Here is a 13,590-nt window from a genome sequence, read left to right as displayed (position 1 = left end):
ACCTTCCTACTCTCCATACTGGAGAAAGCTTGACTATTGGAGCTCATCTGGACCCACGGTTAATCAAGAAGATGGGAAATTCAAAGATCCTCTTTACATGCCTTTCCCATCTTTCCCTTAGGACTACGAAGAATTCAGGCTTTGGGAACTAAAATAATTCAGTACTGCTTCTTCGGGTCAACCATCTCCTGCAGGCACAGATCCTTCTTTCAAGTGCCCACTGGATCCTTCTCCAGCACCTCAACCATCTGGTGCTAGAAGCCCAGCAGAGAGGAACAGAGAGAGTCTATCCACTTCCCATCCAGTACCGCATGGAGTGAGAGACCAGGTGTGTTCTGGGGTTCCTTCTGCTGTTGCCTTGCCTGCTTTTGCTTCCCCTGTGGGGCTGCAGCCTCAGGTTAACATCTGTGGGAAGTGTGGGCAGGACTGGGACCAGCCCCTGAGTGACTCAGCTGTTCACCTGCTCAGTTTTGGACTTTATAGGAAGGCTGCTTGTGGTGGCGGACACACCACCGAAGGGACGACACCAAAGGGGGTCGCCCCTTTGGGGGAGCCACATCAGGGGAGAATGAGGGCAAGGGGTAGAGGACTTCTGTTTGATCAGTTTTAAGCTGTTTTGGACTTGGGTTTAAGTTGCTGCAATGTGTTTGAGTTCATCTGGAGATGGGGGGACAGGGGTTGCCTTGGTTGACTATGGGGCAGCTATTCCAATGCTGGTGGGGAACAGAAGAAATAACGTTGGCAGGTCAGCAGGCCATTCCAGGGGAAGGGTAGTCAGAAATTTAATAACTGTCTCCCCTTCCGGCTGTCCTGCAAGCTCTTTGACCTCAGGGAGCACTGCCAACAACCCACATAACCGTACCTTGCTCCTCTGCAATAAATCTGAACTCATCCATGAATTGATCATGGATGAAGGGGCCGACCTGGTATGTATTACTGAGACTTGGTTGGGGGAGGCTAGTGGTCTAGTTAGGTCCCAGCTTCTTCCTCCAGGATATTTTGTAGAGGAGCAGGTGAGGGGACGTGGGCGGGGAAGTGGAGTGGCTGTGGTCTATAAGGATAACATCTCCCTTACCAGGGTCCCTGTTAGGGTATCGGAACATATTGAATGTGTGTACTTGAGCTTGGGGACCAGGGATAGATTGGGACTTCTGTTGGTGTACTGATTGCCCCGCTGCCCAATGGAATCCCTTACTTAGCTCATGGACTTGGTCGCGGGACTTGCATTGGAGTCTCCCAGACTCTTGGTGCTGGGGGACTTCAATGTTCATTTCGGGACCAATCTGTCCGGGGTAGCTCAGGAGTTCATAGCGGCCATGACAGCTATGGGCCTATCCCAAGTGGTCTCTGGACCGATGCATACTGCAGGTCACATGCTTGATGTGGTCTTTTACTCTGATCAGGGTGGTGTTCCGTGGGTGGGGACTCCTGTGATTTCCCCATCGTCATGGACGGACCATTGTCTGGTTAAGTTTGGACTTAGAACCACTTCCCACCTCCGCAGGGGTGAGGAGCCTATTAGAATGGTCCGCCCAAAGAGGTTATTGGATCCAGTAAGATTCCAAGCAGCCTTGGAGGGATTTAATGTTGGCTTTGCTGGTGATCCTGTTGATGCCCTGGTTGATAATTGGAACGATTTGCTCACCAGGGCAGTAAACACGATTGCTCCCAAGCGTTTCCTCCGACCTGCTTCAAAATTTTCCCCTGTTATACGGAAGATCTACAGGGGCTGAAGCGGCAAGGTAGGTGACTGGAGCGCAAGTGGAGAAAGACTCAACTCGAATCTGACAGATTGCAAAATAGAGCACATTTAAAGATCTATGCTCAGGTAATACGTGCGGCAAAGAGGCGGTTCTTTTCTGCCCGTATTGCCTCTGCAAGTTCACGTCCAGCGGAGTTGTTCAGGATTGTGAGGGGACTAGTATCTGCTCCCCCTCCCTTGAACCAGAATTTGGAATCATCAGTTACACGCTGTGATGTGTTTAAAGAGTTTTTTGCAGGTAAAATCTCTCGGATTTGGGCTGACCTAGATAGAGACTACACAATTAATTTGATGTCTGAACTGGAGGTGCCCAACAACTCCTCTTATGTGATTCGACTGGATCGGTTTCAGTTTGTGACTCCTGAGGATGTGGACAAGCTGTTTGCAGTGGTGAGGCCTACCACTTGTTCTCTTGACCCTTGTCCCACATGGCTTGTTCTATCTAGCCGGGAGGCTGTTGTAGACTGGTGGAAATCATAAATGCTTCTCTGAGGGAGGGTAGAATGCCTCCTTGTCTTAAGGAGGCAATTATTAGACCTTTTCTAAGGAAGCGTGCATTAGATCCCTCAGAGTTGAGCAATTATAAGCCTGTTTCCAACCTCCCATGGCTGGGCAAGGTAATTGAGAGGGTGGTGGCCTCTCAGCTCCAGGCGGTCTTGGAGGAAACTGATTATCTAGACCCATTTCAAACTGGTTTTCGGGCGGGCTATGGGGTGGAGACTGCCTTGGTCAGCCTGATGGATGATCTCCAATTGGGAATCGACAGAGGAAGTGTGACTCTGTTTGTCCTTTTGGATCTCTTGGCAGCTTTCGATACTATCGACCATAGTATCCTTCTGGAACATCTGAGGGTGTTGGGGGTGGGAGGCACTGTTTTACAGTGGTTCCGCTCCTACCTCTTGGATAGATTCCAGATGGTGTAGATTGGAGATTGTTGCTCTTTGAAATCTGAGTTTAAGTATGGTGTCCCTCAAGGCTCTGTACTTTCTCCAATGCTTTTTAATATCTACATGATATTCCTCCTCCTCAGACCCTTCTCCTTTTGAGGGGAGCTCGCAAATCACTCATGTTGTGAAGGATACCAGATCACCACTAAGATAAACAGGTTGCTCGCCTGTAGCTTTTGATCTTTTGGTGATCCAGTGTCATTTACAACCCCTACTCAGCCTCCCTGCGTTTGGGATGTACCTGCTATACTTACCTGTTTTGTTTCGTGAAGTACTTTGTGCACAGCAGCCATTTTGGTACTGCTGGAAAGTGCTTTGCCACCAAAGATACGGAGCGGGCTCCATATCTACAGGCCCCACCTTGATTTTTCTGCAGCCCCCTATGGGAATTGCAAATACCTATTGTTTGCACACCTTGCCTACCTCCTTGTGAGAAAATGAAATTGGAAATGGTACACCTGTCTGCACTGCTTTTCTTCTCCTTCAGTGTAGTAGAGGTTCATAGTAGAGTTGGCACCAATTTTTCAGCCTCTTGCAGCCAGCTATATATTATAATTATTATTTATATTTATTTGATTCCTATAGCTATGTTGAACCAGCCCATGCTCTGGGTGGGTGAATTTTTAGGAAAGTGAAAGCTTTGTGTGTTGCTGCTGCTGCTGAACAGCAAGCAGGAGTACAAAAAGGGGAAAGGGTGGGGAAACAAACTAAGCAAGTTGCATTCAGAGCGATCTGTGGAGTGGGGTGGGGGGAGGCTATGGGGCAAAACAGATAAAGTAGAGAGAAGAGAGTGGGTGCTCCAAGGAGTATAGAAAGAACATTGAGTAATATAGGATACAGCAGAAAGTCCAATTAAGTGAGGAATTAAAACGTGAGGAATTAAAAAGGAGGGGGAAAGAAATGGAATGGGGGAAGTACTGTGATCATGCAAAAAGAGAAGTGTATGCTATAGGTTGTGGAAAGGAAGTAGATGGGAAATAGGACACTATAGAGGCCTTTTGGCAGGTAGATGGAACAATTGTGGGAGATGGTAACTGAGAGATGAGAATGGGGACTTATGGTGGTGCAGAGAGAAAGCATTGATGAGTCAAGAGAAAAAAAGAGGAAGGGGCAACAAGGTCCAGAGAGAGCATACTGTGGGGATCCAAGAGGGGGGAAATTGATTTACAGAATAAATTAAAAAGAAAACTAGTTGTAACAAAATGCTTCCTATGATTGACAGAATGATACATCCTTACTGAGTTGGCAAAATATAGAAAAGTGGTTCTCAAAGTCATTTGGGTCCTCCCCGCCACCCCTGCATATATCTTCTGTAATAGTGCTCTGCTAATCCAGTAGGGTGTGTTGTAGTAGCACAGGAGAAGGATGCCCTGGCCTTTCCACATCCAAAAACATCTGCCAATGTGAAGTAAGAAATAGGACAGGCAATGAGAAGTAATAAAAACAGGAATGTCTCTGTTTCTCTTGGCATGCGCACACGCACCCCTCCCTCCCTCCCTCCCTCTACCTAGCATCAAACAGTACTCTATAAGTATTTTCTAAATCCCAAAAGGATGCAGTTAATCAAGTATAGAAAGTTATTGTTGATTAACAACAAATTACATTTTGGCTCCCACCTTCATCAGCTGCTCTTACAGTGAGGGAAATAAGTATTTGATCCCCTGCTGATTTTGTCCGTTTGCCCTCTGACACAGAAATGACCAGGCTATAATTGGAATGGTAGGTTTATTGTAGCTGTGAGAGACAGAATAACAACAAACAAACCCTCAGAAGCCCAGTGCCCAAAAGTCAGCGATGGATTTGCATTGTAGTGAGGGAAATAAGTATTCGATCCCTTCACAAAAGATGTCTTAGTACTTGGTGGCAAAACTCTTGTTGGCAGTCACAGAGGTCAGACGTTTCTTGTAGTTGGCCACCTGGTTTGCACACAACCCAGGAGGGATGTTGTCCCACTCCTCTTTGCAGATCCTCTCCAAGTCAGAAAGGTTTCGAGGCTGATGTTTGGCAACCCGAACCTTCAGCTCCCTCCACAGATTTTCTATGGGATTAAGGTCTGGAGACTGGCTGGGCCACTCCAGGACCTTCATGTGCTTCTTCTTGAGCCACTCCTTTGTTGCCTTGGCTGTGTGTTTTGGGTCATTGTCATGCTGGAATACCCATCCACGACCCATTCTCAATGCCCTGGCTGAGGGAAGGAGGTGCTCACCCAAGATCTGACGGTACATGGTCCTGTCCATCGTCCCTTCGATGCAGTGAAGGTGTCCTGTCCCCTTAGCAGAAAAACACCCCCAAAGCATAATGTGTCAACCTCCATGTCTGACGGTGGGGATGGTGTTCTTGGCTCATAGGCAGCATTCCTCCTCCTCCACACACGGCAAGTTGAGTTGATGCCAAAGAGCTCGATTTTGGTCTCATCTGACCACAACACTTTCGCCCAGTTCTCCTCTGGATCATTCAGATGTGCATTGGCAAACTGCAGACAGGCCTGTACATGTGCTGCCTTGAGCAGGGGACCTTGCGGGCACTGCAAGATTTCAGTCCTTCACGGCGTAGTGTGTTACCAATTGTTTTCTTGGTGACTATGGTTCCAGCTGCCCTGAGATCATTGACAAGTTCCCCCCGTGTAGTTCTGGGCTGCTTTGTCTCCGTTCTCATGATCATTGCAACTCCACGAGGTGAGATCTTGCATGGAGCCCCAGACCGAGGGAGATTGACAGTTATTTTGTTTCTTCCATTTGCGAGTTATCGTGCCAACTGTAGTCACCTTCTCACCAAGCTGCTTGGCGATAGTCTTGTAGCCCAGTCCATCCTTGTGCAGGTCTACAACCTTGTCCCTGACATCCTTTGACAGCTCGTTGGTCTTGGGCATGGTGGTGAGTTTGGAAGCTGAGTGATTGCTTGCTTCTATGGACAGGTGTCTTTTATACAGGTACTGTAACAAACTGGGATTAGGAGCACTCCCTTACAGAGGGTGTTCCTCATCTCAGCTCGTTACCTGCATATAGTGAAAAGACACCTGGGAGCCTGAAATCTTGCTGGTTGATAGGGGATTGAATACTTATTTCCCTCACTACAATGCAAATCCATCGCTGACTTTTGGGCACTAGGCTTTTGAGGGTTGGTTTGTTGTTATTCTGTCTCTCACAGCTACAATAAACCTACCATTCCAATTATAGCCTGGTCATTTCTGTGTCAGAGGGCAAACGGACAAAATCAGCAGGGGATCAAATACTTATTTCCCTCACTGTATGTTATTGGAAAAGCACAGTAGCTGCATTGATACTGATGGAATTGTTAGGAATTCTCTCTAGTAAGAGAAACCCCTTTTCATTTTAGCAGAGTGCACAGAGGCACAACGCAGCAGAATTTAGTTAGGCATGCGTGTATGCTGAGAGTAATAACTTTGAGCCAGTTCATAGTTTCAAATCAATGTAAGTGGTATTTATTAGAGAACTCCATTCTAGATAGGAAAGTGAGGAGATGGGATCTCTAATCTATCTATCTAGCTGGATGCAGATGGATTCTGCATCTCTGGACAAATGGTACAGGGGAGAGGAGCTTGCATGTTGCAAGGTAGAAGGAAGGGAAGAGAAGAGAGAGAGGAAGTGACAAGGCAGGAAGGAAAGAAGTGTCCCTGAGAGTAGCAATCTACATTCCAAAGGGATAGTGTCAGAGCAGTAGAGAAGGGATGACCAGTGTCCTGACCCTCTAGCCTTCTGACTCACTAGTCTGTCCTCCTATGTCATTGAGACAAGAGACCGCATAGTCCTTCACTTCCAACAAGAATTTCTGTGATGGAGTGTTCAGACATGTTGGACTGGCTGCTGCTGACATTATGTCAGGTGCTGTGCTCAAAGTTGAGGCCGCCTGGGACTAATGGCCTGAGCGTATATATCCAGTTCACTCTTGCTTCTAGTTTTGCTGTATCAAATAGCATCTGTATTGCAATAACTGAATAATCTGACTTTATTTAAAATAAATATTTAAAATAAATAAAGTTGGCTAGTTTGTGATCACCAGAGTTAAGATGTTTGCGGCTGGTTTGAATTTTTGTTGTTATAATTGCAGATCTGTAGTTATGAAAATATGTATGAAGGACATTGGTGGTCTTGCCTGTATTTTGGACAGTGCATCTTGGCCATTTGCATTCAGTTACCTAAATCACATCACAGGATCTTCAGGTGATGTTCTGTTTAATCTGATAAATTCTAGCAGTCCTGGTACTCTTGAATGTAGCTGTGTCACAGAGATAAATACAGGTGATGCAGTTTTTGAATCACAATGGTATGATGCTGGATTACTGATTGATGGTTTAATTATAGCTTTCGCAATCTGCACAGATTTGGAGGATGGTAGAATGCTATAATTTGATGGTCAAAAAACCTGCTGGTTTAAGACCAGAGTTAAGGCTGTCTCAATCTGGCTCAAGCTCCACAAAGCCAGGAAATTGGAACCTAAGGCTTTTGCCTTAACAGGCGCGCCAGGTGATCAGTAATGATGTTTGCAAACTCACAAATTGTGCTCACTTATAACTTGCCATCCATGCAACCACACTTTTATTTCGTCCTTGAGGCCCAAATTAAGATGGGGAGGATGGGGTGCCTAGCACCAGCAAAGATGTCCCACATTGTTATGATCTTGTACTGCCTTATGAAGCATAAGCACTTTGATTTTAAGCACATTTGTTGAGTGTATCTAGTAGATAACTCATGCAAAGTTTCAAGTTATTAGCTCAACAAATGTCATATTTATAAGCAATACAATTTTGAGGCTTATAATGGCAGAAGCTTTGTTGTTGTGTTACTACTCTCATTAGCTAAAGGGACATTCCTGTGTCCCTTCAACAGGGACACAGGGACAGGGCAGACAGTTTTGATCTGCCAGTCCTGGAGGGGTCACCATTCCTCAGAAAGAACAGGTATGCAGTCTGAGAGTGCTTCTGGATCTAAACCTCTTCCTGGTGTCACAGGCTGAGGCAGTAGCTAGAGATGCTTTCTGTCAGCTTCGGCTGATATCCAGCTGTGTCCGTTTCTTGAGATAACCTAAAAACAGTAGTACATATGCTGGTGACCTCCAGACTTGACTACTGCAATGAACTCTATGCGGGGCTGCCTTTGTACATAGTCTGGAAACTCTAACCAATGCAAAATGCAGCAGCCAGGTTGGTCTCCAGGTCATCTCGAAAAGGCTATATTACTCCCATATTAAAAGAACTACACTGGCTACCAATGTGGGCAAAATACAAGGTGCTGGTTATAACCTATAAAGCCCTAAACAGCTTAGGCTTAGGGTATTTAAGAGAATATCTCTTTCACTATGAGCCCCATCAGCCATTGAGATCATCTGGAGAAGTTTGTCTGCAGTTGCCACCAGCTCGTCTGGAGTGGGCCTTCTCCATTGCTGACCTGAGGCTTTAGAATGGGCTCCCTGCTGAAAAAGAGCCTCCCCATCTCTGACAATTTTTAAAAAGGCAGTTAAGACACATTTATTCACCCAGATTTACTGTTTTAATTAGACTTACAGTTTTTAACATTGTGTTAAATTTTAAATGTTCTAACATTTTAATTTTGATTTAATTTGTGTTTTATCAATTTGCATAGGATGGGGCCATGCAAGTGCCCATTGCTGCACCTTGAAGCAGTAAGAGGTGTTTTTCATTGAATATTTTTCATTGAATATGAATATTACAAGTGAGGACTAAAATACTAATAACCTCTGAGTGTGGACCATTGGAAAAATCTCATACCTCATCTCACATGCCACATGCCACATCCCAAAATTGCAGGCATATAACATACACTGTCTTGTCTTGTAACTCCTGCTACCGGGCAAGCAATTGGTATTTCAGTTCTCGGTGGGATAGGATCAAGTGGTCAAGGATAGAGCAGGAATTGCTGGGATGGTCACAGAGATAAGAACAGCCCTGCTGGATCAGGCCCAAAGCCTATCTTAGTGCAGCATCCTATTTCCCACAGTGGCCCACCAGATGCCTCTGAGAAGCCCACAGGCAAGAGCTGAGGGCTTGCCCTCTTTCCTGCTGATGCTCCCCTGCAACTGGTATTCAGAGGCATCTTGATACCAAGTTCAAACAAACACAATGAATCCTGGATAATTTGTAACTACGGTTACCAACTAGGGACTTTTATAGAGGACATGTGGCTATTTTGGGGACCAAATAACATTTTTTTTGCATGTGTTGCATGAGTTGACTGCCCTCAGGCAAAGTCTCAACAAAATGGGAAAGGACCGCATTCATGGCCGATTCCTCCCTGGATGTGGCACAGCTCTCAGCCAGGGCCCTAGTGTCAGACATCACAGTCAGGTACCACCTGTTGCTCAAGAACTGGAAGGTGGACCAGAAGTCCCGGTCAAACATAGCAAATTCTGCCTTTACAGGGGGGTGAACTGTTTGGGGAGGTGTTGGATTCTGTTCTAGTTGAAACCAGAGATAAGAAAAAGGCAATGTCCTCCGTGGCTCAATGCTCTGAATGCAGAAAACTTCCTCCCCCTCCTCATCTTCCTCTCCCTCCTTCAGGGGGTTCAGGTCGTCCTTTCGGCCCTGCCAGTCCAGGCAGGACAGGGTCGCCTGGCCCAGGCCTCAGGCCTCCTTTCGAGACAACTCATCACGTCTCTTCCAGCAGCCCGAGCCGCAGGCCAAGTTTGCCTTCAGGTACAATTCCACACTGTGACTACCACCTGGAGCAACAGCCCTCACAGCTGGGGGGCAGGTTACAGGGGTTTGCTCAGGTCTGGGAACAGACATGCTCAGACACCTGGATTCTCCAGGCCGTGTCCTGGGGTTCATGAGACATCATGTCCCGGAGGTCACCTTATGCAAAGTGGAGAAATTAAAAAAAATTTTTTGGTAAAAAGCATCCTCTATTTCCACTTTTTGGGTGATGGATAACAACTTTTTTCACCATCTGGACCTGGCAACCCTATTGTAACCAAGTGAGGGAGGGAAAAGCGATCGTAGTCTCTTACTGGGTTAAGATTTCTTGCTGGTAAGTGACATCTGAAAAGACCTAATGTTTATGAATGCTTCAGAAAGGATATTGATTGAAAAAAGCTGCTACTAAGCAGGTTTTCTGATGATCCACCCTCAGAGGGTATTAGTACTTTAGCCATGCTAGTCCTCACTTGTTATAGCATCACTGGATGTCTATATGAAGGGAATTTTTTTATTTTGGTATGGTGGAGCATTAAGTCATGCCAGTTGTGAATGGAAAAGCAGCTTGCAATCTAGAGTGCAAAGCTAGCCTGCAAAGACAGGGTTAAGTATCACCCCACTCATTTGCTGCAGTCAGATTCACAGTCTTGCCTATGTATGTATGTATGTATGTATCACATACTGCCTGATATGTACATCTCTAGGTGGTATACAAAATTTAAAACACAACATAAAACAGAGTAAAAACTTACAATTTTACAAAACATAGTAAAAACGGTCTAATAAAAACAAACAGTTTAAAATTAATTCCAGTTAAAAGCCTGAGAAAACAGATGCCTCTGGAGGGTCTTTCTAAAAGCAAACAGAGAAAGAGGAGCTCTTATTTCAGCAGGCAGCATATTCCAAAGCCCCTCGGCAGCCAGAGAAGGCCTGGTCCCAAGTTGCCACCAACAGAGCTGGCGGCAACCGTAACTAGATCTCTCCAGAAGATCGTAATAGGTGAAAGGGTTCACGACAGAGAAGGCGCTCTCTTAAGTACCCTGGACCCAAGCTGTTAAGGGCTTTATAGGTAACTAGCTGACCCGTGCGGCCGCCGCCGCCTCGCCTCCGCGGCTGGGCCCGGCCAGTCCCGCTGCCTCGCTTCTGCGGCCGGGCCTGGCCAGGCCAGGCTACCTCTCTCTCTCCTCCCGCCCCCCGTCTCCAGCGGGGCAAAGTGCGGCCGCCGCCGCCAGCGGGCCTGGCCTGCCCCAGAGTGCTGCCGCCGCCGATGCCGCGGCCAGCCCCAGAGTGCCGCCATCAGGCCCGCCGCCTTGCCTCCGCGGCAGGGCCCAGCCCGGCCAGTCCCGCCGCCTCCCCTCCGCGGCCGGGCCCAGCCCCGCCGCCTCGCTGGGCCCCGCCGCCTTGCCCCGCCTCGCTGGGCCCGCCGCTCGCTGGGCCCCGCCACCACGGCCTGGCCCGCCGCCATCGCGCTGGGCCCGCCGCCTCGCCCCGCCTCACGGCCGGGGCCGCCGCCACCTTGCTGGGCCCACCGCCTCGCTGGGCTCCGCCGCGGCGGCCCTGGGCCCACCGCCTTGCCTCCTCAGCCAGCGAATTCTCCTGGGTGTGCTGCCAGCCAATCAGGCGCCCCCTGTAGCCCAGCCAATCAGCTGGGCTGCCGGGACGCATTTCTCCTGGGCACACCCAGGAGAATTATATATATAGATAAGCAGCACTTTATATTTCGTTCGGAAACATTTTGGCAGCCAGTGTAGTTCTTTTAAAACCAGTGTTGTATGGTTCCTTTGGGATGTCCCAGAGACCAGCCTCGCTGCCGATTCGCATTCTGTACCAATTGTAGTTTCTGGACTACATACAAAGGCAGCCACACGTAGAGTGTGTTACAGTAGTCAAGCCTGGAGGTTACCAGCATATGCACTACTGTTTTAAGGTCATTTGTCTCCAGAAATGGACATAGCTGACGTATCGGCCAGAGCAGATAAAAAGCAGTCCTGGCTGATCCAAGGACTGTTCAGGCCCTTCAGGCTCAAGTATGCATTTCCATTAAAACCAAGATTATTCAGAGATTTCCCAACCACTGATCCATCCTGTGAGACTACATCATTTGGTAGGAAGAGACTTCCCTGCCCTACAGCAGCCAGAAGACGTTAGTTCCAAGGCCGGAGCCACCATTGGGTGAACGGGTTCAAAGAACCCAGGCTGCTGCCGATAAGGGGCTGCACCATGTGGTGCCAGACATGTTCCCCATATCTGACATCAGACACGGGGGCGTGATTTTGCGGCCCTGTTTGCAAACGAAATTGGCCAGTGCTACATTCATAGCGTGGCCGGAACAACTCTCCCTGCCTTTTAAAGTCAGGGAGAACTGTTCCTGGCCATGCTGCAAACTCAGCGCTGGCCGACTTCACTGAGGTCAGATGCAGGGGGGTTGGGGGGGCACAGTGGCAGCAGAACACAAGCCACCGCTTGGCTCCCCCTGTGCCTGGTTACTTCATTGCCTTGAAAACAGTGGCTGACATGACAGTGGCATTGCCTAACTTGTCCTTTTAATTCCGATGGGACTACTTTGAGTAATTATCCCCATCATGTCAGCCAGTGAAGTTAGAGGCAAGAGAGATGTGGGAGAAATCTATGATTAGATCTCCGTGTTGGGGATGGATACACACACACACACATATACACACACACGATTTTTATACTGCCTTTCCAAAATGACTCAGGGCAGTTTACAATTAAAACAAACCATTAAAACAGTAAAGAGCTAAAACAAAAATTAAAAAACAATACAACAATTAATTTAAAAACATTCTAAAACAACAATTAAACAGTCGCGGTAATTAAAAAACCCTGAAACCAGGTTACAATATTAAAACCGATTTAAAAACCCTGGAAAGCTAGGCCAAACATATACATTTTAAGGGCTCTCCTGAAGGCTAATAGAGAATTCAAATTATGGATTTCCACAGGGAGTGCATTCCACAGCCCTGGAGCAGCTATAGAGAAGGCCCGCCTCTGAGTCACCACCAGATGAGCTGTTGGTAACTGGAGACGAGCCTCCTCAGATGACCTTAATGAGCGGTGGAGATCACGCGGGCCTAAGCCATTCAGGGCTTTAAAGGTAATAACCAGCACTTTGTATTTTGCCCGGAAACATATCGGCAGCCGATATAGAAACATACATACATACATATATAGCAACTTACATACATAAATAGAAACATATATAGATATAGAGATTAACTGGTCTATGACCGTAATAAACTTGAGATATAGATATAGATATAGATATAGAAACAGCAGCACACACAAGGCTTCTCTAATAAACGATGAATTGTTTAGAACTCCCTGGGAAAGCCCAGTGCATAAAATCTCAGATTGGTGAATAAAAAACAAACAGAACATGTTTTTTCTAGTGTCCATTCGGGTTGAGGATTCTTCAGGCCCTTCAGGCTCAACAACTCTAAAGTAAAACTCTTTCCTGAAATTCTCTCACATGGCCAGTTGCATATTGAGGTCTTTAGGCTTGTTTCTTAAAAAGGCAGTGCACAACACTCCCAACCATTAAAAAAATTATTTTGTTATAAAGCAGCCAACCGGTGGGGAACTTTGATTTTTATTGAAGTAGCTATGCTGAACAAGGGGGAGTTTTAACCACTCCTCCTTGCTATTTTTCTGACACATGCTGCTATTAGTTGTGCTGGAGAAACAAATATAGACAGAATAGACATACCTGTCTCTTGGATGCAGCACAAATAGCACTTTTGGGGTGCATGTGTAATTCAAATCATTTATGGGCTGATTCAGACAGATTGAAAATCACACACAACAGATCCAATAGTGACGTGCCGACGTGATCTTGGCATGTCCTCTAATCGCATGTGAGGAATGTTAATCCGAATTGCCCTTCCACATGTGCTCCAAAATCTTGTGGGTTTTGAAATAATGTTGACAGTAACATACTTTTCCACAAGATACTTGAGAATCAGTGGTATAATGAATACATTTCAATTGGGAGAAGCATTTGAGTCGAGGGGTGTGCACGGAACTGGCTGGTCCCGTTCAGTTCGAGTCTGAACAAGACCAGGCCAATTTGGTCTGGCACCCCCTCAAACCCCCCCCCCAGTCCTGTCTGGTCTAGGGTTTCCCCCTACAAGCTTTATTTTTTTAAAGAAAAAATTAACTCACCCCTTCTGGGGCAGAGTTCTCCAAGGCAG

The 13,590-nt window shown here is 46.9% G+C and overlaps 1 protein-coding gene across 3 annotated transcripts in view; it reads left to right on the top strand.

Moving 5' to 3' along the window:
• The first annotated feature begins 12,464 nt into the window (after positions 1–12,464).
• Positions 12,465–13,590, top strand: part of SLC34A2 (solute carrier family 34 member 2) — a 90,245-nt gene continuing 89,119 nt past the window's right edge. For 2 of the 3 annotated variants that reach the window (XM_053252256.1, XM_053252253.1), the window contains exon 1: positions 12,465–12,494. The gene's annotated coding sequence lies outside the window, so the exon portion shown is untranslated. The remainder of the gene's footprint in view (positions 12,495–13,590) is intronic. The other variant, XM_053252251.1, reaches the window with a different exon arrangement.

Source organism: Hemicordylus capensis, chromosome 5, assembly GCF_027244095.1.
Source record: "Hemicordylus capensis ecotype Gifberg chromosome 5, rHemCap1.1.pri, whole genome shotgun sequence".
NCBI classification, from domain to species: Eukaryota; Metazoa; Chordata; class Lepidosauria; order Squamata; family Cordylidae; genus Hemicordylus; species Hemicordylus capensis.
Note: the sequence above shows the minus strand (reverse complement) of the source record. Positions and strands in the feature narration are given on the sequence as shown.